This window comes from Microtus pennsylvanicus, chromosome 1 (assembly GCF_037038515.1).
Source record: "Microtus pennsylvanicus isolate mMicPen1 chromosome 1, mMicPen1.hap1, whole genome shotgun sequence".
NCBI classification, from domain to species: domain Eukaryota; kingdom Metazoa; phylum Chordata; class Mammalia; order Rodentia; family Cricetidae; genus Microtus; species Microtus pennsylvanicus.
This window is the reverse complement of record NC_134579.1, coordinates 45,471,213-45,496,146: the sequence shown is the minus strand read 5'-3', so window position 1 is coordinate 45,496,146 and position 24,934 is coordinate 45,471,213. Positions and strand designations below refer to the sequence as shown.

General features: G+C 38.6%; 1 protein-coding gene across 17 annotated transcripts in view; it reads right to left on the bottom strand.

The window, feature by feature from the left end:
* Zbtb20 (zinc finger and BTB domain containing 20) overlaps positions 1 to 24,934 on the bottom strand; it is a 766,528-nt gene that overhangs the window by 327,110 nt on the left and 414,484 nt on the right. For all 17 annotated transcript variants that reach the window (XM_075962725.1, XM_075962896.1, XM_075962754.1 and 14 more), the window contains one exon: positions 4,186 to 4,230. The gene's annotated coding sequence lies outside the window, so the exon portion shown is untranslated. The remainder of the gene's footprint in view (positions 1 to 4,185; positions 4,231 to 24,934) is intronic.

The window sequence follows — 24,934 nt, the reverse complement described above, 5'->3', positions numbered from 1 at the left end:
TGAACAAACCCTTCCACCTTCTTTTGTTGTGGTTAGCAGCATCTTCAGACTTGCAATGAAAATCCTGTCATGATGCAGGGTACTGACAATGGAGACCCTGCCTTAAAATAAGCAGAATCATTCAACTATAATACTGAACTTAATTCAGACTATGAGGTAGGAAGTACGGATTGCTATGTTATTCTCAGAATGTTGTTTTGAAGCTGGGTGACATACAAGATCACAAATACAACAGCAGTGTCCGATTATCAGGACCCAAATAGCTGCACAGAAGGAAGAAACACCAGCTACTTTCCAGGTTTTTAGAGAGCAGAACTTTTATCAGTATGTGATGAGCCTATTGGTCTGTTGGAAGCCTGAGTTACTTCTGAGATGGCTTCTCCTGCTCTTTCTGGAAGAAAATACTATCATTTTATTAGTGATAATTATTATTACTACAGCTGCTATGATGGTGACGCTTTGGTCGGTAACTTGGGTGTATGGTATAATACACAAACCAGAAAGAATTGTGGTTACTCTTTCAATAGTTCAGGTTTATGTTAGGCACATAGTACGCATCTCATGTAAGGAAAGGATGTAAGTAAATGATCATTGTGTGCTGTTAGCATGTTATCTTCAAGCAGTGATGGGAAAGTGAGCTGCTATAAAATGTAGGAACAATGGCTTGTTCCTCCCTTGTCATGCCTGCCTCAATGCCATGGAACCAGGCACGTTTTTGTTCTTTAGTGAATATTTTAATGGTGGTCATACTAAGCCAGAGTAGAGTAAAAACAATGTTCAGAAAAGAGATGGAAGAGGAAAAGAATTTGTATTGTTTACATGCAGAGAAACAATGTCTACAGGTGTTCTGTGGGATTGCATAGTTTATTGCTTGTGTTCTTTCTTTCTTTTTTCCCATGTGCTTTTCCTAGCAGCTCAGACTGAAAATATTTTGTATGTGTCCATATTGTAAGCCATCATATTTTTCTAGACTAGAGATTTAGTGTAGTGGAGAAACCTTTTATTTCTTCTCGAAGGGTTAGGCACATCAATATTCTAGCTACTCACTTTCGAGGCCAATGGAAACTGTGCGCCTAAGATTAAATAGACCAGAGTAACACATAAATTCAGGTTTAACAGAGGCAGTGTGTTACTTAGTTATACATCCTGAATATCTGATGAGTATGAAACACCTGTTGGAAAGCACACAGCTAACAAACAGAGTCTGGCTGAAAATTCAAAGACAGCAAGAAAGGAGAAATTCATAAAAAGGTTCTCTACAGAAAGACGAGTCCCAAGAGACCATTCTGCATCTGTAGAGCCCGTTAGTGGCGGATCCGGTTTATCTTTGGAAAACTGGCTTGTAGAAGTTTCTCTAGGATGCTCTTAGGAGCACAGGAGCAACTGACACAGGCACTGCTCTGCAGTGCGTTGTTTCTTCCCTCAGACACAGAGCTTTGTGTATGGGTATAGTTTATATGTATATAAACTATATATAGTTTATATGTATATAAACAGGACTCATACTATTACATAAAAGCTCGCCCTTTCAGATTTAAGAATCCCACATAACTATTAGATGCTTTACACTTGCCCAAAGAGCTTTTAAAATGTAAGTGTTTGAACAGTATTATGTTTGCTTTAAGTAGTTTTTCTCTATCTAGTATGTGCTTAAAGCAGTTAGATTGTAGGTCTAAGTAGTCAGAGGATGATTTTTTTAACTTCAGATAAATAATTATGTACATTACATGCATCTGTTCAATAATGTAGATAATTAATCCTGCATAAGTCTGCCATGCAAGTTTTCATCTAAAAATTGAGGCAAGAAAAAAAAGAAAAATCTCCCCAAGAAAAACATTTGCCCCAGAAATCTATCCAACTGTACGAACTGTCTCTCATCAACCAAACTGCTCTTTGGCTTGCAGATGTGCCTGAGGATGTTATAAAACAAGCTACAAAGATTTTTTACAATCAATTGTTACATATTAGAAAACATGAGGCCAAGACACTAACAAGAAAAACAGTATTCCATATAATGTTGAGAACTATTTATCTGAAACTTTTTAAACATCAACATGTACAAACGTCCCAATAAACCTGAAATATTAGTTAACTAGTTAACTGCCATGATATCTGAGGTTTGCCTCAAAACAACAAGACAATACAGTGGGAAACTGCTAGCCCACGAGTTAAGCCATTGAATAAACTAGATGATGAAGGCATGGGAGTTCATTATTGTAAGCTGCCTACATTCATGTATTTCAAATATTTCACAAAATAATCTTAAAAAATATATGCTTCATTTGAACTTTCAATCATTTATCCATTATTTACTGACTGATTCATTCACTATTCATACGCAAGAGATTATGGAGATGCAAAAAGTTAAAATACAATGATTTTGTTGGGCATTTTGATTATAGGAATAGAATTTATTTAAAATGTCTATAAAGACTTTATAACTAAATGCAAAATTCTTAAGTTAAATTTTGAAAGAAGGAACAACAATTATAGAGACATTCTGAGTACTGCATATTCAAAAATATGTCTTCAGGGGAAAATGAGAGTTAGAAAATATATCAAATAATTATTAATGGTTGGATTTAAATTATAGAAATAATTACTTTAATTTTTCTTCATTTTAGTCTTACGTATTTTTCCAAATTATTTTTAATGAACATGTATCATTTTAAAATGAAAATAAATATTTATTCATTAGTGGAAAGATATGTTCTCCTTCCCCTAGGAGATTTCTTTTACTAAAACAGAGAAACTGCAAACACACAGCACTGCCCTGTATTTTACATCTTCCTGCCTGTAAGTAAAATACACCTGAAGGCACAAAATCATCAATACACATTGTGTCTGATCACAAAAACAGAAAACACTTTCTCTGTGTTGGAGAGCAATAGGGGAGGAAGCCACTTTTTTGCAAGTCAGCCAGAGTGTGAAACTCTGGCTCTTCTGTGATGACATCATTTGTGATGAATGGAAAGGGAGCAACAAATTAAAGTTTCTAAGTAAGCCTGTCCCTTGTGCCTCTAGGCTCACACTGATAGGATGAAGGTTTATTCTGGGTAGCAAAACAAGTAAAGCAGGGAGGAGGGAGGAAGAGAGAGTTACAGTCCTAAAAGCTGTGGCCTTCAGGGGCAAGCTGGATACACTCAGGGACAGAGATAGAGGGGCAACAGAATTAGAAACAACAGAGTGACAACTATGGATTATGTGCAATGGACATGGAAAGTCCCCACTAGAAAGCTATCCTTATCAACCCAAGAGATAATTTTCTTCATTTTGTGCCCATTCATGTAAAGTGAACTCAAGAGTGTGACTTTTAAAGGTTTGGGTGACTATGCCGTTCATGACTAAATAGGCCAGAGAGCCAGGCAGAAGGGTGGGATGCCAGGCAAGGCCATAATCCTTTGTCTGTGCATTTCACTGTGGCCATCCTCCAGAAAACTCAGTCCTCCCAGGGCTCTGACTTGATGACCCGGAACCGTACCCTTTGTCCTGCCATGCTCTCCTTTAGACACCTACTACCATGACTGTGCAGAGGACACAAGGCTACCCTTTTAGAAATTTTACAGTCTCACCAGAAGACAGAGCCAAATTTTAAGCCTATGTTTACATGGAGCTCTGACCTGCGCCATTCATCACTAGAGTTGGACTTGCTTACTCGTATACCAAGAGTCTTTCCCCTTTCTTTCCACAGATAGATCCAAGAGTGGCTATGTTTGCTTTTAAGATTCAAACGAAGAAAATACATTTCAGACTTACAGAATATTAAAATACAAAGCAGAAGTTCAAAGAAAGATAAAATGTTTTTTAAATATTTTCTGTGTATTTTTTTTAATGCCAAATTGTGACATTCTCCATAGGAGACATCAGTGGCTAGCTTCACCTCATGGCTGGAAAAAATTTCTCTGGAAAGACTTTTAAACAAGTCATCTCAATACTTCCACCCATGCCTGCCAAAGTAATTCAAAATGTTTACCAATACCGTGATAATGGGCTTGTATTCCTCTATATTTTACCAATTTCTAAAAACATTCTGTTCAAATTTAATTCTTGTAGTGGTAAACTCACTACAGCCCGTATATTTACTTTTTGTTAGTTTGAAGTTGGCAAATTTGGTATGAATACATTTTATTTCTTTAGACTTCAATATTTTGGACCGCAATTGAGAGACAATGAAAGTTCACTTACCAGGCAACAATCTTGGTGAAATATTCAATTGTTGATGGTAAAAGTCTGAAATGGAAAAGGATGCTGTAAATGTTGGTACATATCTTAACATATGGCAAACATGGCGATCACACAAAATAATACATGTGTCACTCTTCTGGGACCCAGGTTGGTGATATTTTACAGAGAGCAGAGATTACTTCTTTTTAGGAATAAAAGCAAAATTATGTCTTGATCACAAGTGACTTGTTGAGTGCCTGGATGTTTTTAACTTGATGATTACTAACTAGAGGCAGTCAGTGAATGAGAGGTCTGCTAACCCATTGTACAACACCGTGTTGAGAAAGTTAAGTTCATAGTTAATTATTGTGGTCTGCATAAAAATAATCGAACTATTGTGAACCACAAGAATTTGCAATTCTCTTTGAATTTTACTGTACTTTTCATTAAGCATTTTATAGACTAGGCATCAACAAACCAAATAATCCAATTAGAAAGTAGGGTACAGATGTAAACAGAGAATTCTTAACAGAGGAAGCTCAAATGGCTGAGAAACACTTAAAGATATGTTCAACATTCATAGCCATCAGGGAAATACAAATCAAAACTACTCTAAAATTCCATCTTACACCTGTCAGATTGGCTAAGATAAAAAATACAAGTGACAGCTAATGCTGGTGAGGATGTGGAGGAGGGGGAACAGTCCTCCACAGCTAGTAGGAGTGAAATCTTGTACAGCCACTATGGAAATCCATATGGTAGTTCCTCAGAAAATTGGGCATGGATTTACCTCAAGACTCAACTATAACACTCTGGGGCATATACCCAAAGGATGTCCCATCCTACCACAAGGAAACCTGCTCAGTTATGTTCATAGCAGTTTTAGTCAAAATAGCCAGAAACTGGAAACAACCCAGATGTCCCTTAACTGAAGAATAGATAAATAAAAGGTGGTACATTTACACAGTGGAGTATTACTTAGCTGTTAAAAAATTACATTATGAAATTTGCAGACAAATGGATGGAACTAGAAAAGTTCCTGACATCATCCTGAGTAAGTTAACCCAGATGCAGAAAGAAAACATGGTATGTACTCACTTAGAAGTGGACATTAGCTGTTAAGTAAAGGATAATCCTGCTACACACCATAGACCTAGAGAGGTTAAGTAACAAGGAAGGCTCAAGCCAGGGGATGCAAGGATCTCCCTGGAAAGGGAAAATTTAGAATAGATTTTTCAGGTGAGATGAAAACAGGGAGGATTAGTTGTGGGGTGGAAGGGATGAAGGAAGAGAGTACTGGAAGAGATGACTGAAACTGGCGGGCATTTGGGAACGATGTAGAAGTGCAGTGGAAATTCCTGGAATCTAAGGGAGTGACCCCAGTGAAGTCTCCTACTTTCGGGTGATAAGGAGCCTAAACTGGCCATCTATAACCAAGCAAGGCTCCTATCAGTGAGACGGGGCATCAACTGAACCACTAAACTTTCTACTTACAATCTGTCCTGCCTGCAAGATGGGGTAAATAGTAGCAAAGAACTTGTGGGAATAGTCAAAAAATGATTTCTCCAACTTGAGTCCCATGACATGAGAGGAAGCCTACACCTAATACGTCATGGATGGCCAGGAACCAGAAGTAGGGCAACCCAGAAGCCCAGGATAGAACCAAACATGACTGAGAAAAAAACAAGCAAACAAAATTCAATGCAATGATTTCTAATGATATTCTGCTATACTCATAGTTTGGTGCTTACTACAATCATCATCAGAGAGGCTTCATTGAGCAACAAATGGGAGCAGATGCAGAGACTCACAGAAAACATTGGGCAGAGCTCAGGGAACCCATGGAAGAAGAGGAGGAAGGATTGTAGGAGTCAGAGGTGTGGAGGACACCAGGAGAACATGGCCCATAGAATCAACTAAGTAGGACTCAAAGGAATTCACAGAGACTGAAGAGAAAAAAAAGGCCCTGTATGGGTCTGAGATAAGTCCTCTGCATATATGTTATGGTTGTGTAGCTTGATGTTCTTGTGGGTTTCCCGACATTGGGAGTGGGAGTGAATGTCTCTGACTCTTTTGCCTGGGTTTGGGACCTTTTTCCTCTTACTGGGTTGCCTAGTCCAGCCTTGGTATGAAGGTTTATGCCTAGCATTACTGTAACTTGTTAGGCCATGTTCCATGGACATCCCTGAGAATCCTGCTCTTTTTTTCTAAAGAGAAACAGAGGAGGAGTGGATCTGGGGGAGAGGGGAGGTAGGAGGAGGGCCTGGAAGGATTGGAGAGATATAACGTATACAGGAAGAATAAAAGAAAAAACATTTTATAAATAAAGCAAATTAGTCTTTCCTTGCTTTGGTGCTTGTTCCTCATGTTCTCAATGTAAGTCTTGGGGCAGTGATGAGAAAATGAGCAATGGACCATACACTCATGCTTTTGTGGGGTGAATTCCTGGTCATGTGTTCCTTCATGACTATAAATTAATGCATGGTTTTCAATTCCAAGCCAGGTAAGATAAGCACAAATTTGAAGTGAAAGCTTTAAAACTTTTATATTAAGTTATAAAATCATAGAATGCAAATGAACATTTAAAGATCTTCAACTATGGAGCATGAGGTAAGTCTCCAGTGCTATATGATCTACATTTTAGAAAGGGCTTGTCTAACAGTAGGCTTGTCTTCATACTTCCACATGGTTTTTCTTATCAGTTGCCTTAAGAATTCAGAAGTCACAGGTGGTTTTTCCAGAGGTCACCCTACCTACTAAGTACCATAATGACAGCCGAAGGAAGACATAACATAACTAAACTACTCCAAACATGACTCAGAAAGACCTGAAATTTGTCAAGCCACAAGCAATGAAAGCTTATATGACAGAGTCCCTTCATATGAAAAGACTTACATATACAAAGGAAAACAAAAGTAATTATTCAGAGGACATAAGAAAAGCTAAAATTCAAGGGAAATTGAGGTAGAGTATTTTTAAAAGCTAAAACATTAAATATTTAACACTCAAGCATATGAAGATCACCAAGGTAGCTTGACAAAAATTAGTTTTTTAAATGAGTCTATGCAACAATGACAACTGAAAGGAAGTTAGGAGAGATGTAAAACTGCCTTCTGAGATTTGATGCTTTTATAAAGAATGAGAGCAACTAGCCAGTCAGCTCAATTGGTTAGATTACAGTGCCAATAAAGAGTTAAGAGTGGGCAATAAGGTCTTCCTTATTACCTATGATGATGTCTCCAATGCTAGAACTGAGGTTCCATTTCCAGCTTCTTGTCACCCTTTCCTTGCCTGAGCAGTGCTGTGGGACAGCCAGTGAGTCTCTCCCCAGTGCACCAAAACAAGTATTTACAAAGCTGCTACTTTGCACAAGGAACGATGAGGCTAATGTACTGTCTGAAGAGCTGTCGGTGACTGAGGATCTTGTTCAGAAATTAGAAACTGTCTAACACTGAGAAGAGAAATGGAGTTGAAAGGGTTGTGTAGATCTAAGAGATATCACAAAATAAGTCAAAACTCTCTTCTGCTTTGCATGGCGCAGGAAGAGAAAGTTTAAGTTTGGCAGCCTTGCCTCCACGTGGATCCAGCATGACAAATGAGAAAGTACACATAGCCTCTGTATTCCCAGGACTGTGATGACAGCTGATAGGGTGGCCTGAGAAGACTTGCTTGCCATAAAGTGAACTTTCAAATCCTGACTACCTAGGGTTCAGAGTGTGAAAACCCACCAAAATGGATATATATGGAAGCTATCTGACACAAGATGGTAGGAAAATGTTAGGTCTTTCCTTTTGCCTCCTTCCACCTAACCAGATGTCTGCAACTGTTTTTAATAATGGAGAAATGCTGACTCCCTTAAGTGTTCTGGTTTTTCAGTTTTTAAAAATTCATTTGAAAATTAGGGTATTCCAAATAAATTCCTATATATAGATTAATACATTGGTTGTAGATTATTAATTATGCAAAACTTGAATTCTAAGGAATGTATTTTATGTTTTTCTGACATCAGAAAATACTTATGAAGCTGCTCGGTGTCCCAGGCACAACGGAAGTATTTCTGCTTGGACAGCTAAGTTAATGGCTGAGGCTCTTGCAACATTACTGTCACTTCTGCCAACAGCAACAAACAGAGATAAGGTTGGATATTTTTTATAATGTGGTACAAATATGCATAATTACATATTGGAATTCAAGATCAGCTATAATAGACTTAGAGGGGTATGTAGAAAAATATGTGTGAATATAATTTTCTGGCTAAACACTAGACTGTTCTGACCAATTTTCATGTCAATATTTTTCTATAAGCAGTTCACTGAGCTACAGATACTGTACAGAAGAAAAAGAGTTGGAAGGAAATGTATATATAATATTGTTTAAGATATTTACTAGTTTAGTCATGACTCATTTTAAAACAACAAACCCTCTGCAATAATAAATGCAATGCAGAAATACAATGCCAATAATCTTGATCATTCAGTTGTTACAATAAAAATCCCCATACTTACATAATGAAACCCGAAAAACCAGGCAAAATATGCTTGCTTTGATTTTTATCTTTGCATACTCCAGTTTTCCATACAAAGGAATTTTAAATTATAAGCTAACCTATAGGAAAATGCATAAATTTTGGCACAGTATGAATTAAAAAATAAAACACAATAATCAAGAAAAAGCACACTTCATGACACAGTATGGATTTTAAAAAACTCACAATAATAAAGGAAAAGCATGTCTCAGATCTTTAATAAACCAAATTCATTGCTACGTCACAGTTATACCATCCAGAAAGAAAGCATGCACTAAAAGTAGGATACTGATTAAAAATATGAAAAGCCCAATTCTTCGATAGTTTGTGTTTGTATTGTAAAGGCCATGGCTTCTCTTTCCCACTCAGCTTCCACCAACCTTCATTTGATTCAGACAGAACTAGCACAGTCTACCAGATGGTTTAACAGATCTTTACAGTGTCCAGTGTTGCCCTCCCTATCACTTTATATCCACTTTATAAGCATGGATGGTCAGTCACTAAAAAGGAAGACTAAAACCCTCAATTCTCTCCACCATCCTTATCAGACAGAAATGCCTGGTTCCCAGAGAACTCATTAGGGTAAATGAAACAAAATATTTCAGGATAGAAGAAAGTCTGATAAAGCACATACAAACACCACTGTGTTTCCATTTGAGCTGGAAAACAGTGTTCTTCAAAGTGAATGAGAGAGGTAAGGGAAAGAGGTACATAGATACAAAGAGACCAGAGAAGAGGATAGAGAAGAGTAAGAAAAGAGAGGAGAGGAAAGGGGGAAGAAAAAGAAGACAGAAGAGGAGAAAAGAAAGGTGAAAATAGCGAGAAGAGAGAATAACAAGCATAGAGGAGAAGAGAGAGAAGAGAGGGGACGGGGAGAGAGAATTTCTTAAATACTAGAGACTTAAAGGAAGGTGATGCAATGAATCTGAAGGTTTTCCAAGGAGCAGTGTGGCACGGGGTACTAAATGAGAATTCCAGAAGCTAAGATTCATACATAGAACTGTCATTTAGAGGAGGAAGTCTACAGGGAGTGTGAATTAATCCTATTGTAGCATCTAGATATTTGCTTTTATTGAGACTTTGGGGTTTGAATGTACTTTGTAATGAGAAAAAAGGTTAGAGACTTACAGTTAAAAAGGAAGAGAAACAGGGGTTTAGTGAGTTGTTTTTACATAAATACTATACCAGAATACATTGCAAGTGGAAACACATGTAAGCTCACAGTCATCTTCCTTATCTCCACTTTACAATTAATTTTCTTCATTAAATAAGTACAATTGTCTTAGAATAACTTTAGTTTTATATTACCTGGAAACTCCAATACATCACTGAAATTCACAAAATCCGGTTTTAAGGCCAGTTATGGCTGCGACAATTATGGGATATTGCTGCAGCCTAGGGTAACTAGAAATGGCCATGGATGTTAACTAACTCCTTTCTAAACAGTCTGGGAAAAGGGGAAAAAAACTGTAAGTTTCCCCATCTGTTACTTCCTTTTTGGCTGTGGAAAAGTAAGATTCTGTGAGAATGTTTGAATGTAAAGCTGTGTGTGCTTTTCCCTTTCTGTCTATGTACCACTTACGCGATGTTGCGTAACTGAGTACAGAGTGGGCGGTTAACGCTTACTATTGATTTACTCTATGACACCTAATGAATTCAGAAAGAATTCAAAAAGAAAAGAGCACGAAGGGGAAGGAGTAAGAAGCGAAGGTGGAGGACAAGGCAATGGGGGAAAGAGGGCCAGAAGAAGTGTCTGAAAGTACTTAGAGAAGCAATCCTAATGCCTGAGATGAGGGTTGTTTCTTTCCTTCCCTCCCCCCTATTTCCCTTGGCTCTGAATTTCAGCTATCGTTCAGGTCTCAGGAAAATGTGTTCGAGCTGGTGACCCTGAAAGCAACCCTGGTATCCCAATGCTATTTCTAATGAAGTTTCCCGGCATGTCAGTGTTTGGACGTACTAATGTTTCAATTTACTGAAAGCAGTCTCACTGAACTGACAGAACTTCTCCATCTGTAGCAGTGGCCACCTCCAGAGGCATTTCTGAGTCTGGGTCTGTGATAACTACTGTGAGGCCCCACTACTTTTTCTTGTTACAAACATTCTTCGGAAGATCCATGGGCTTACTGTTAGAACAAAGATAATTTCTGTTTTGCCCAATTCTTTAAAAATCCTTTAAGAGGCCAGATACAACTTTGCAAGGTGATAAGCCACAGGTTATTTGGATTAACAGAATATCCTCAAATAAGAAGCAAATAGCCAAAGTGAGGAAGAATCCAAACTTATGCACAACAGTTGCAGAATAAATTGGAATAATTCCTTACAGTGTGTGTACAGAGACCATTTAACTTTGGAGCAGAAGGAAAACGCTTTTTCTATCCTTCACATTGCTGAGTGCTTCCCATGCTAGATAATGAGTTCCCAGTGTTTATTCGCAGGAGTACCCATGATATTCACTCTTCCTGTAGGTACAGGACTGTCCAATACTTGTGGGCTCTCCCGAGGTTGAGATAAACCACTAGGATAAGAAAGGCAGAGAAAGAAATAGATGTTCTCTGGACTAAGCACAGGTTAGATAGATGAGCAGGGGCCTGGTTCCCTGGACATGTTTTTAAGTGGGAAATCAGAGGAAAGGAAGAGCTGGAGTGTCTCTGCTCACCCTACTGTCATCCCTTTTCACACGGTCAAACGAATACCCACTGTGTCCTGTCATCTGCTATCCTGAGGACAAGAGGAACAGCACACGTTGTATATCTAGTACTAATACATTAACCCCATCTCTGGGCTTAGCAAGTGTTTATTGAAACAATAAAATGATTATGGAAGAAACATTTCTGTAGGAAAAGAACATAGAAAAGTCTCGAAAGTGCATTTCAATGTTTTCTATGAAAACTTAGCCTATATTACTTTATCCTTTATTTACAGGCAAAATAATGATGTAAAGAAAATAGCAGACAGTTAGCTTGGGGTCAGTTGACCTCAGTTCCAATTTATTATAAAAAAGGCTTTACAAAAATTTTAATATTGATAACATCAGCAAAGTTTTGTGTTCGTTTTCCACCTGTTCTTTCAGTCTAGTTTTTCAATTCACTCCTGGGCACAAAAAAGTCCATTTTAATTTTCATGGACATATTCTAAAGGAAAAGTCATGGGATATCAACATAATTCATCTTTCAAAAAATACTGAAAAGAATGTAGCCACTTAGTAACAGAAGAGAATATGGCTTTTTGTTGAAGGGCAAAGCAGGTTGAGTTTTGATTAGGTTATGCAAATTTAAATTAACAGAAGGGCAACCAAGAATATACTGATTTTCATTTTCTTGGTTAAACAGGAGTTTTATGAGAAAAATAAATTCTGGATTAGGAAGACAGAAATGCAATCTCACAGTTAATTGGAGAATAAGACCTTTAGGAAAGAAAATACAGCTGCAATTCTCCAAAACTGCAGTTGAAGACTCGACTAAAATCATCTGGAGAAATGGTAGCCATGCTGCTTCTGAAGCAGGGGGCCATCATCCTGTCAGCTCTCCAGAACTCTCGGTGCAACCTTAAGTCAGAACTTAAAACTATTTTTGTGACTTTCGCCATCCCTTTAATATAAATAAATTCAACATATTTTCCACGGAGTAGCTGAGTCTGTGCCAATGGCATTTTCTGTACGGTTCAGTTTGTGGATCTGGAGAGCAGATGAGTACTTGACTTTCAGCTTCATTTATAGATGAAGATTCGAAGGCTCCAGATTAATTTTTCTGAGGAACATTTATTTGAGACAGACCTAGACCTAGTATCTAAAGCTCACACGTAGTTTTTCAATCTCCCAGACTAAATCAAAGTGTATAAACTGAAGCTTATTTTAAGTGCCAAAGAGGATGATTTCAAAGATTCTTTTATGTGACACAAAGTCCCTACATTATGTAAAATGTTCACCTCAAAGCTATCTCATCCTTATTTTTTCCATCTTAAACGTGAGGCTACTGTTGAAACTGTTACTCCTGCTCTTATTATCTTAATCTTTCAATAGACCCTGCTCACTCCCCTCTGCGTCTAGCGGCTAGATCTCTCCTGACTTCAGTTTTCCCTCTTCTCTTACTTTCTGTTTAGTCACTTTCTCTTTATTCTTTTCTCATATAGAAGTCATTTTTTTTTGCTAAAAAGCTCTGAAATACTCTGAAATTCTAAAGAAAAAGTATGAAGAAAAAACTATAAATTTAATATTATATAAATAAGTCTTCTGCAAAAGCTTAAATTTTTTAAGAAGTGCTGCAAGCTAGTAGGCACCAAGGGTAATCAACAACCGGCAGGCTTCCCTATTGAATGTTACCACTGTCTAGACCTCAGATTGTCAATGTGGACACTGAGGCCTGCATAAAGTATCTCATCAAAGATGGAAAGCAAAGCGTCTTGATCTCTAGACCACCGATTTTCTACAATGCCAGGCTCCCTTTTTCCACTCCACTTTAAGTTTTTTCCATGCCAGCAATGTACATATCGAGACTGATTAACACACAAAGAGAAGAGGTCCAGAGAAATCCTCGTAGCTCAACGTAGCTCAATTAGATTCAGGTCAAATTCTCACAATTCCTAGAGAAGCTGGGAAGATGCATATAAAATTCCAGTTACACAGCAAATGAAGTCTAAGAAGGTGAAAAGGAAATTTGGACAAGAGAAGGAGGTCTCTGGATATTAAGGGTATGGCTGCCAGAATCCTGTAATTAAGGCTGTGTCATTGTTTCCATTATGAACCTTACTCTTATGGGATTTATAATTCAGCTGTGATGATTAATTCTAGGCTGAAATGCAGTTCGAATACCTTACAGTGGGAAATTATTTTTTTCCTTCTTATTCCCTAAAAATACATCAACTATTAAGTCACCTCAATGTCATTATTATTCAAATTTCACAAGTTTTCTTAATAAGGGTAGTTCATAATCAACATCCTTAATCTCCAGGAACCAAGGCGAACAACATCTACTGTGGAATAAAGGCTGTTAACCTGGTACATGAATGAGGAATAAAGGGATTGCCCACTAACTGAAGAGGCTTAATGTATATCGCTTCATTTATTGTGAACAGGAGCTCAGCAGCATTGTGTCTCACTTCTGTTGGCTAACTCTCTTTTGTGGTTACAATCACAGAAAAGAATTTCTGATGATTTCCTCAGATCTCTTCTCAGAGTGGGCATAAGATGATAATTAAAATATTCCCTTGCTCTTGTTTTCCTAACATTGTCTCCCAAGTTATAACAGTGTTGAAGGATAGAGAGAAAAAAATGTAGTTATCCATTCAATTCACTAGGCCCAAGGAAACTAGGATTTACTGGTTTTGAATGAGAAATACACCTCAAAGCCTCAGACATTCGAACACTTTGGTCTTCAGCAGGTATCACTGTTTGGGGAAATTTAGGAGATATGGTCTTGTTCGAGGAAGCACATCACTGGAGGAGGACTGTGCGATTAAAAAGTCTTGCCTATTACCAGTTTGCTTTCTCCATTTTGGGCTTGTGTTTCAAGATATGAGCTTTGGTTTCCTGTTTCTGCCACCATGCCTGCCACATACAGCCATGCTATCCCCACAAATATGGACTCTAACCCTCTAGAACCATGAGACAAACAAACTCTTTTGTAAGTTGTCTTGGTCATGGTGTTTTACTGAAGTTAACAGAAAAGCAATCAACACACTGAGCATATTCTACATACTTCATTTCTGTTATTTCATTTAATATTAGCCTACTTTAAATTAGCACTAGCCAAAGACTTACAAATTAACAAGCAATCTAGTTACAGAGTTGTTATTATTCTATCTAAGGGGGCAGAGGTAATCAAAACATTGTAAAGTGAGTCCTGAACTGGATTTTCACACTACAGACACATACACCACAATGAATCATTAGCAGAATATGAAGCCATCTCAACAAAAATTCTTTCTCATTAACGATAAAAGCCAACTCATTTATGCTCCAAGTAAGAGGTGGGAAATGAATGATTCCCCAAAAAGGTAAGTTCTTGCTCAACTCTCAGTCTTAATGAATCCATATTTATGCAATTGGTATGTGATTGGTATGCAGCTGGTATGATGGAGACGATCACTGTCTTAGAAAACGAGTACACATTTCATATGAATCAATAAATCAGATCAAGATTTTTACTATCTTAAAATTTTCAGTTAAGGATTTATACTAAATGAGAGTTTTAAAAATACAATACACAGACAATCAGATGAGTAGTACAATATTAGCATTTCCATATATGTATACAATTACTTTTCATCTTGCCAAATTTTCTGGCAACTGATATAAAATAATTAATGACAGATACACATTACAAATATTAATCCAGTAGAAAAGCAAACAAATGAAAAATAAGAAGAGAGTATACATCCATAGCTTCCCTCACAACTTAAATATTAATATATTTGTTAGGCAGAAGAGGTCATACATAGCTTTAGTGTGGCTGTGTGTGCAGTTCTTTTAATAAATGACTCCTTTCCCAGTCTTTACTGCATCTTTTTATGTGGATATAATCTTTTATATGTTTTTAATTTCTTTTTAAAAAGATTCATTTTTATCTTTAAAGGTTATTTACTTTTCATCATGTGTATGTTTATGAGCCTGTGTGAGATTTTGTACATGATGTGCAATCAAGAACTCACAGAAGCAAGAAGAGGGTGCTAGATCCCAGAAGTAGAGTTATAGAAGATTGTAAGCTATCACATGGGTGCCAGGAACCAAACTTTTGTCCTCTTCAAGAATAGTAAATGCTCTTAATCCCTGAGCCACCTCTCAAGCTCCTATTTTTAATTTTGTATACTTGCATGATCATGTATTGGTATGTGAACATGAGTTCAGGTGCCCACAGATGTCAGAGTTGTGTGCCGCCAGCTGTCTATACTAAGCACTGAGCTCAGGTCATCTGGAAGAGGAGTGCAAGCTTTCAACCACTGAACCATATCTCCAGCCCCAATGTTTTCTTTACAAATAATTACTGTTTTAAGATAACATTACAGCTTATCAAGTCACAAAGAGAAACATTCTAAAAGACTGCAATCTGAAGCACTGTAGAGTTTGTTTACATTATAATATAAAGAATTCTTTAAAATTATGTATGAAATAAAAAATATATCTTCTTTATCCCCACAATGTAGAATTTGGGGGCTTACACTTACATGAATTTGTGTGGTGTGTGTGTGTGTGTGTGTTTGTGTGTGTGTGGTGTGTATGCATGCATGTGTGCGCACACACGCACGCGCATGCTGGGGATGAGTGCTTTTCAGGACCTTTGGATATGTTTTAAGAAAAATATTTCTAAAATCATAATTAAATGAAGAGCGTATGCAGGAAACAGGTCCAAGCAAACAGAAGCGAAGGATGATGCTCTGGAGGAGCACCATGCATTCTGCAGCTGTACTGTGTCTTTCTCCTGCCCTCTGCTGAGAGAGTACCTCACATATGACATCAGAGTGGGAGGGATAAGGAGGGGACATTAACTCCTCACTTAGGGGTAACAGGAGGAGAAAGCTGGACCATTGATGTGGGAGTGTCATATATCAATCTGTTGATTTCATTGTTTAAGCAATAAAGAAACTGCTAGGCCCATTTGATAGGCCCACCCTTAGGTGGGTGGAGTAAACAGAAGGGAAGGCTGGGAGGAAGAGGAAGTGAGGTCAGACTCCGCAGCTCTCCTCGCCGGAGCAGACACCTCAGAGAGACGCCATGCTACCTGCTCCAGGGAAGACGCACACCATGCCCCAGCTCCGACCCAGGATGGACTTAGGCTAGAATCTTCCCGGTAAGCGCACCTAGGGGCGCTACACAGATGATTAGAAATGAGCTAAATTAATGTGCAAGAGTTAGCCTAGAAGAGGCTAGATAGAGCTAAGGGCCAAGCAGTGTTTAAATGAATACAGTGTCCGTGTAATTATTTCGGGGCATAAGCTAGCCGGGCGAGCCAGGTGGCTGGGGTGTTTGGGGACGCAACCCTGCCGCCCCCATATTACTACAGACCATGCTCCCCTTCCCAGTATAATAAACAGTGGGGATACAGCAGCAGCTACCAGGACGGCTTTGTGACACTGGGAAAAGTGGGCAGTGAATCTGCGCAGGTCCAGAGGGCCCCAGATTTTAGCTTTTCTAACTGCTTTTACAACAAATCTGGAGAAGACAGATCTCTGAGGGAAATAGATGTTGTTTATGGAAAAATGAAGATACTGCTTTTTAAAATCATATTTAAACACATAACCAATGTATAACTTTTGACAGCAAAAAGTACTCAGTCAACTTGAGCCAGCTGAAAATAACTTACAGCATCCTCCTCATAAAACAGAGTAAAACAGAGCAAAAACTCACAACCAATTATTTTGACTGGTGAGAACAGACAGTGATCTGAAAGTAACAGATGGAAGGCCATTTTTACTCTCACAACACACTCACTGAACACAACTGCAAGCATCCCCACGACTCTAACTTAACAATGGTGACTCTGGCCTTGTGCTTCAAATATCTCCTTTGGGAGCATTTTCTAAAAGACTTCAGAGGGGCTTGGGAACAATAATGTAGCATGAAACCAACCTACCTGCCTAACCCCAGGAACAAGGGAAAGCGAAAGCCAGTGGACAAAAAGGGCCCAGGTTTCACCCCTGCTAAATCTTTAAAATTAGAGCAGGGTTTCTCTTCATACTTATTTTTCATTCTTTGGTGGGAAAAGTGGCATATTTGTACTATTAAAAATACCACACTGCCTACTATCAAAAAACTTTCATAAATCAATTAATTAAAAGTAATAAAGCTTCTTACTAATTTCTCCTCAGAGTTGAAAGAAAGGTTATTTTCTTACCTTACACTGTGCCTTCTGATCTGTCAGTGTCATTTAGTCAAACATTTCAATGTTCGTTAACTGGTTTTCAGCTCTTTATTACAAAGACTTGAAGCAGTAATGAAATGGTGCTGATCTGCTTGCTTTCACACTATATATCGTCTATATTTATATGCTTATGCTTCTATTTGGATCTATATTTATCTCTTTATCTGCCTACAGTGCATCTGTTTCTCATACACACAGACATATATTTATATATATACACACATACTGTATATATATGTGTGTGTGTATGTGTTAAATATAAACACACATACCACAAGAATGTATTCTAGTGCGCTCCTTTTAGCAGCAATGGAGGTGCATAAATACTCAGACACGCGGCAAATATTCAAAGAGCAAAAGCATACATGCAAATACAGTAGCTCAGGGAAAGCACAGCTTAACCGGAGAGCCGACTGTCACACTTGACTGTTGGCCTTTGAGACTAAGCCCTGCTCTAAGGCACCTCACTGACCATCCTGAGGTCAAATCCACTTAGACAAATAGAGATCATGCATTCCTTCTCACTCATGTCAGAGATGAGCAAACAGGTATTATGCTAAAGACAGCTGGGAGTTATGAAGAGACAGAAGTGGAGTGAGAACCCCAGTGTTACCTTCTAGTCAAGTGGCCTTTGCACTGTGCTGAGTTGAAGTGATGGAACTTTTATTTTAAGGTTAGCAAAATTATCCTCTTTACCACACTTTCCTTCTGTTTTTTTAAAGAACATATGTTTTATTTTAAATTATGTTTATATGTATCTACCTGTGTGTATATGAGTGTGGATGTCCACAAAGGCCAGAACAAAATGCCAGAGCTCTCAGAGCTGGAGTTATAGGGAGTTGTGAGCTGCCTGACACGATACTTTGAACTGAACTTAGGTTTTCTAGAAGAGTAATGAGAGGTCATAACCACTGGGCTATTTCTCTTCCCCATCTTTGTTCTTTACTGCATAAAGTATAAGCAACCACCATTGCTCTAAACATTTTACGTATATTATTTCATTTAATCCATAGACTACACCTATAAAATAGATATTATGGTTACTTTTCATTTTACAGATTGAAATGTCTTGGGCTCTGAAACCCAAACAACCAACCCAGGCTAGGAGTCAGAAAGGCTGAGTGCTTGTGATTCTAAAGTTCCATGCTTCACAGCAGACCCAGATAGCTTATTGCTCTACACTGATGATCACCTCGCTGCTCACCCAGTCCCACCAATACAGACCAGTGATCATATAAGTCGAACAATTGTTTTAGAGGACACAATGAACTGAAGGTAGAGGTTTCGTTTTGTTTTTCAGAGAAAACAGTAAAGGGAGGGAGGAAGGATGTATAAGAACCATATATCCAGATATAGTCAATTTCGTGTTCTCATCTACAAGACTGAAATACTCAAAGTTCAGGCCAAAAAATTATTCCAAAGGGTGTTCTTATGTAGTTTAAAATTGAAGCAACCTTTTGTGCTTTTTCATCCAAGGATCATAGCAATCTGACGGAAGCAGTGTAAGTTGACAGAGAAAGGCAAACAAGGACGCAGAGCCAAAGCCTACCTCTTCACATCTGCTGGAAAAGCATTTCTCAAACAAATCTCTGATGGAGGAAGGTCATTGGTTAATTATAATAAAAAAAACTGCTTGGCCTCATAGTTTAAAACATAGGTGGGAGGAGTAAACAGAACATAATGCTGGGAGGAAGAGGAAGTGAGGTAATACGCCTCAGACAGAGGCCAGGCTCCTCTCTCCCAGGCAGCTCTGACCCAGGATGGATGTAGGCTAGAATCTTCCTGGTAAGTGCACCTCGGTGCTACACACATTATTAGAAATGGGCTAGTCCAGGTGCGAGAGTTAGCCGAGAAAAGGCTAGAGTTAATGGGCCAAGCAGTGTTTAAAAGAATACAGTGTCCTTGTAATTATTTCGGGGGTAAAGCTAGCTGGGTGGCGGGAAGCAACCCGCTGCTCCTATTACAACAAATCTCCATTAAAAGGACAAGGTAATTCTTCCAAACTGTATTCTGCCCTACTCACAACAACTAAGACAGAACTAAAGTGATGTCTGTATACTGTAGGCAAGCTTATCTAAGTATCTTCAGAGACTAGCCACTTGTGAGCCTTTCCAAAACAGATTCTCACACTTTTGCTGATGACACAGACCTTTGTATGGGGAAGTTTCATGTGGGGTGAAGACTCCTTGGGGCACACTACACAGATGACACTCAGAAGTTACACAGAACACTACACACACTACACAGCACACTACACACACTACACAGCACACTACACAGCACACTACAAAGCTGACACTCAGAAGTTACACAGCACACTACATACACTACACAGCACACTACACACACTACACAGCACACTACACACTACACAGCACACTACACACTACACAGCTGACACTCAGAAGTTACACAGCACACTACACACACTACACAGCACACTACACACACTACACAGCACACTACACAGCACACTACAAAGCTGACACTCAGAAGTTACACAGCACACTACATACACTACACAGCACACTACACACACTACACAGCACACTACACACTACACAGCACAATACACAGCACACTACACAGCTGACACTCAGAAGTTACACAGCACACTACACACACTACACAGCACACTACACACACTACACAGCACACTACACACTACACAGCACACTACACAGCTGACACTCAGAAGTTACACAGCACACTACACACACTACACAGCACACTACACACACTACACAGCACACTACACACTACACAGCACACTACACAGCTGACACTCAGAAGTTACACAGCACACTACACACACTACACAGCACAGTACACACTACACAGCACAATACATAGCTGACACTCAGAAGTTACACAGCACACTACACACACTACACAGCACACTACACAGCTGACACTCAGAAGTTACACAGCACACTACACACACTACACAGCACAGTACACACTACACAGCACACTACACAGCTGACACTCAGAAGTTACACAGCACACTACACACACTACACAGCACACTACACACACTACACAGCACAGTACACACTACACAGCACAATACATAGCTGACACTCAGAAGTTACACAGCACACTACACACACTACACAGCACACTACACACACTACACAGCACACTACACACTACACAGCACACTACACAGCTGACACTCAGAAGTTACACAGCACACTACACAGCACACTACACAGCTGACACTCAGAAGTTACCCTAATCCACACATGAAGTTCTTCATGTGTTATATTGATAATTGCTCTGTATTTGTGAATTAAATCCATAGTACCAAGACAAGTTTTAGACATTTGACAAAAATGGTACATTTCACTGGGCTCTTTCAGAGCATATAGCCCCTGTCTATAAAATATGGAACAACTACATTATAGGGCTTAATATAGGTAGATTATGCCTTGAAAGAAAAAGCTAGATTTGAATTTGATCCTCTGGATTATCAATATTTACAAAAACTTCTCTGAATCTGGCTCCCTAACTATAATCCCCTGTTTGTAGGAACAACGTTAGATTAGAGACAATTCCAGCACAAATTCCCCCTCATGAGGTGGAAGACTCAGTATTAATGTTATGTGTTTTAGAAGGACATTTGGGCATGACCGTCTATTGAAAACATGACATGGGGCTCTCTTGGGAATCACAGGAGATGTGAAGTAACATTTTCTTCAATTAAAGATTAACTTTTTCAGGATTAGACAGAGCCCAAGTAAAGATAGAAACAAGGGCACTTCATAGTGTCACATTTCCAGTGAAAGATCTCAGGTGTTAAAAACGCTCCTGGCTTTTGGGATGGCTGGTACTTTTACTAAACAATAGAGCAAAATAAAGTTTTGAGTTACATTCTTTACATCAATAACAATAATGATGGTGAAGATGATGATGATGACAATGATGATTATTAAAAATCTCACAATTAGGGGAAAGTAGAATTCCTGTGTCCTGACATTAAATTCCCACAGTGTCCAGCAGAGTAAGAACTGCTGCAAGGTCACAGTTCCAAAAGGGCTATGCTTTCCCAAGAGCTCTCTGGGATTATCTGTGGAGGCTCCAAACATTAGGTAATGTTGTGTATGTCTCCTGAGATAATGAGGGTGAGTCAGGGTTAGGTCAGGGTTTCAGGTTAGGGGGTGGGGTGAAGGGTGGTATTCAGATCAAGTGATGAGAGCAGTTTAATTTAGGCAGAGAACAAGCTATACAGCATTTTAGGTGAGGAAATACAAGACACAACCACTACCCAGAGGAGATAGCCAGAACCCAGACCCTGTGGGCCTCAAAGTAAAAACCCTCCTACATTCACACACTGAGAAGTGAACAGAAAAGCCCAGGGTGCAGCATAAATCGAGCTATCCCAATAACACACACAGATGCTCACCATTGTTTTCTTTTATGCACATTTTAATTAAGAGATCAGAATCAAGCATTAAAATGTTATTAAATAGCTTGCTTTCATGTTCACTCTATGTCGTTTATTATGCATGTTCTAAGGACTACTGGAAGTTTTGTGTCACTGCTACAGCTGTCCTGTTAACGCTGGCCCTTTCAGCTGAGCAAATATATGGCAGGCAGCTTTTTTGGTCCAAGCAGTAGAATCATCACTCCTACTTCTTTAACTCCCAGTCAGGCAGCTCCCATTCCCCATTGTGCCCCTTGGCAGAATGACAAGCTGCACTGCAGTGCTCTAACACTGCAGGAGGTCCTAGGTCCATAGCAACCTTTCGGGTTTTTCACAAGAGGCCCGATTCCAAATACTTTCCCATTGTCCTCACATGAAAATGGTCTGCATACCGCATTGTGCTCTTTCCCTGTGTGGTAAGAAAACCTCAGGAATGCTAAGCTACCATATGAAGAACCCTACATCCTAAGAGCTGCACAGATGCCCCTGGACCAGACCCAGTGGGAAACATGAAAATAAGCAAGCTTTTCTTCTTCAGCAACACTGGCTATTTCTTCTAGTTTATAACTTGTCTCCATTTACTCCTGTCCAATCCTTTGAGTGGTCTGTAGTATCCTAGTGTTAGTATGAGTATATTCACAGATCCTTTCCCAGATTGCGTGAATATCAAGATATTCTTACCACCCACCTGAATGCACAGATCACAGGTGTCCTTCAGTCTGCAGAGTCGTTTAAGTACCTTTACCATATGTCACAATCCTGGAAGTCTACATTCATATCATGCCTAGGGACTCATAGTACATAGGGTTACAGGTTCTCCAAGGGCAGGACGCATGTCTCATGCAAGTGCAGTTCAGTGCCTAGTACACTGTGAGTGATCTGAGTCAAAGAGATGAAAGGGCCTTTATTTTCTCTGGTCTGTTATCCAGGATGGACAAAGCTTGTCCAGCACTGGCAGAAAAAAGGAATCCACAGTAATTTTATTGTCAATTCATACTACTTAAATTGTCTTATTTGCAGCATCAGTGATTATAGACACAATTTGGTTGTTCTGGGTATAAACCTGACATGGGAGGAAATAGGTTTGCTATGACCATAGAAGAGACAGGACTCAGAAAAGAGGAACTGCATGACTTGCAATGTACCCTTGGGAAGGAATTCTTAGGAAGTTACCACAGAAAGAATGCCCCAGTGTCTGGCAAGCATATTAGCGATATGTGTCAAAAACTTAAAAAGATATGAATGCTGTTATTCCAGAAAGTGTATGTCTACAATCTAAAAGAAGTAATCGAAAATCTACATACAAATTTGGAAGCAAGGTTTGTCATATTACTTATGATTGTGAAGAATAGGAAACCTTATCTAACAATAGTGTTGATTAAATAAATGATAATATATCCATTTACTGGTATGCCATGCAAATATTAAAAAATATTTTGATACTACTTAGTGCCATAAAAAATGAAAAAGCATAACCCAATAACATATAAAAGGAAATTTCTTGTATCAATATATTCCTTAGTAAAATACCATTGATTTAAATGTTTGAAAAGTATATCTAAAAAATATGAAATCAACAGGAAACATTATCACTGGTTGTTTCTTGTTGGAGGAATATGACTTTTATTACACTTGAAATTTCCCATAATTAATGTATATTAATTTTATGGTAAAATATTGCTTGTAATTATTAAAATATTGCTTAATAAGTATTAGCAAATCTATCTAAGCCTTCCTTCTCAAGTCATGAAGTAACAGCATCAGTTTAGGTGTTCTCCTTCTTATAGCTCTATAGACTGTCACACTCTAAAACATTAAGCATTGGGGAGACGTAGTTTTAATAGATACTCTATCCCTTAGATAAATAAGACACTACTAATAGCTGCGTGATTTTAATCATTGGACTCTTATAGAAAATTTCCCAATATACTGTTAGTTAAGGGTGAAGTTAAGGATAGGGATTCTGAGCCCCTTTGTTCTTAAGCCCTTAAATTTGGACTTAAATTTACTTTAAGTTCAGGCTTCCTAGTATTAATCAATACCATGATATTATTAATTAGACACACAACCCAATACTTTTATTCTTTGTGGTTTATAAATTGCTTGCAATTGCTTTAAGGAGTGACCATCCTTCAGTGACTCTTACTCATATGCCCACATACAGCCATACATGATCTGAAAGCAATCATAAAGCAGATATAAAATGGAGGAGCCACAGTATTCCCAAATAATAAGACAGGAAAATAATAAAGTATGTTAGTACTAAAGGAAAAATCAGGTAGGTACATAAACAAAGGCTGAGCCGTGATACTTAAGAGTTTCAGTGAATACTGAAGAACTGATGCTGCAAAGAGAAACCATTCTACTAAACACAGCAATACACCCATGTAGGAACAGTACCTCTAATTAGTACTGCTGCCCTATGAAGGAGCAATATTCTGAAACAGGCTCCCTATGGGGAAATAAGAGCTCTCTTTCAAGGCTTAGAACCAAGATCTCCAATAATAGGTAGACATCCACATTCTAAACTCCACAAGCAACAGTGAAGTACACTAGAGGAGAGGGCAAATGAACTATTAGGGTGGTTAATGCCTTATAGATCTAGCTAGCCTCTCTACATTCATCTCCCCAAATAATGAAAACAAATTCTGTTCATGCTAGACTGGTCTCGTGTTCTTCACTCTTGCTCTCCCACAAAGGGAAAGCCATCTTCTCTCTGTCTACATCTTCCTTTGACTTCTCTCATCATAGCTGTCCTGCCCGTCCCTTCCGGCCCATTTAAATCCTCTGTACTTCAGAAATTGGGCCCAAGTTCCAAGTTTCAATCCCTTATAAGTCACAAGACTTCCCTACTTAAAAAATACCAACAAAAAAGAATACAGAATATTCACCCTTCTCCTCTACTCCATATTTTAATGCAGACAATAACTGATATTTGTCATATTCTCAGTATGATTGGAAACT